The sequence below is a fragment of the Grammomys surdaster genome, unplaced genomic scaffold (genome assembly GCF_004785775.1).
Source record: "Grammomys surdaster isolate TR1022 unplaced genomic scaffold, NIH_TR_1.0 1164, whole genome shotgun sequence".
NCBI classification, from domain to species: Eukaryota; Metazoa; Chordata; class Mammalia; order Rodentia; family Muridae; genus Grammomys; species Grammomys surdaster.
In genome coordinates, this window is record NW_021605583.1 from 7,408,862 (window position 1) to 7,410,640 (window position 1,779).

Sequence of the window (1,779 nt, forward strand, 5' to 3'; positions counted from 1 at the left end):
GAGGAAAAGAGGCTCCTAAGGAATTAGCAAGTCCCAGAGGGGTGGCATCGCTGCCGAAGAGAGGCTGCGATGTGCCAGGCAGCCAGAGGGCCCTCCTCTCAGGCGGAATCTCTAGGTCACCATCCTTCTTTAACAGTCTCTTAGGCCTTCACTGGATTGGATGAGGCCTGCTCCCATCTTCAATATAATTGCCTCAAAGATCATAAATGTATTTTGTAGAACATCCCCAGAGCAACTCCTAGTCTGGTGTCTGACCAAAGAGCAGGACTCCAGAATCCATACCAAATCCCGCCATGCCTGCCATCTCTTGGTGTTACCATAAAGCCACTGCTGGAGTACAGCCAATCAGCCTTACCTAGACAGAGGAGATGCTTGGCTGGCTTCACTGATGGCCCAGCTGACGGCAGCCCAGCCTGACCTGAGCATTCCTGAGGTGGAAACTTTTGGGGTGGGGAGAGAGCTGGTAAGAAGTCTGTCTTATGATCCCAGCACTTCAGAGTGTAAAGCAGAGGGGTTGCTTTGGAGTTGAAGCTAACCTGGGCTACCTACTGAGTTGTGGCTTGGCTTGGCTACAGGGCAAGACTCTGTCTACAAAACAAGTCTGGCATGGTGGTGTATACCTTTAATCCTACCATTCAGGAAACAGAGGCAGATGATCCTTTGTGAGTTCGAGACTCGCATGGTCTACATAGAGAGTCCCAAGATAGCCAGGAATACATTGAGAGATCATATTACAAACAAACAAACTAACTAATGAATAAATAAAAACAAAAAAAAATAAATGTGCATGCTTGCTGAAGCAGCAGGAGAAGCAGGTCTGGGTGACAAAGACCAATGCACATTTGCTGTTTTCAGTTTTTGTTTTAGGAGGGACAGAGTTGAATGGATTCAGGGCTAAAAGGTTAATGGGTAGGAAAGGGAAATCGAGGTAAAGAGAGGGGGAGATCTGCCCACACAGGGAGGCTTCCAGAAAATCAGGGAGGGGCTAAGATCCAGAGGATGGGGAGGAAAACATGTATTTTTCCCAGTGCAGGAGGGACTCAAGAAAGGTAGGTAAGAGGCTGGGTGGTGGTGGTGCATGCCACTAATCCCAGCACTTTGGAGGCAGAGACAGTTTGAGGTCAGCGGGTCTACAGAGGAAGTTCCAGGATAGACAAGGCTACACAGAGAAACATTGTCTCAAAAACCTGAGAGGGAGGGAGGGAGGAAGGGAGGGAGGGAGGGAGGGAGGGAGAGAGAGAGACTAGGGCTGGGGGGGGGGAGGCTTCTGTTTCCTACGAGGAGGAGGGCAGCAGGAGTAGAATGTCTGTCTTTCTCTCCCTGCCTTTCTTTTTTTTTTTTTTTTGGTTTTTTGAGACAGGGTTTCTCTGTGTAGCCCTGGCTGTCCTGGAACTCACTCTGTAGACCAGGCTGGCCTCGAACTCAGAAATCTGCCTGCCTCTGCCTCCCAAGTGCTGGGATTAAAGGCGTGCGCCACCACCGCCCGGCTCTCCCTGCCTTTCAAGGCCTGATATGCAGCAGAAGCCAGAGCCAGACAAGGAAGCCATCACTCTATAAGACAAAGACAAAGCTGCCACTCCTGGAAAGCAACAGTCTTGCTCTGCTGAGTCTAGGTTCTGGTGTGGCTTGTGACCCGCTACACACAGTCTTCTCAACTGGAAACTCACAAGGTCTGGTACAGAAGGTCTCCATGGAGTCCCTGCCATGTGACCCTATGTCTCCACCGACTCTGTCTTCTTCCCTTTCGTGGCTGTCCTCCAAGGTCCCCAGCTGGGACTA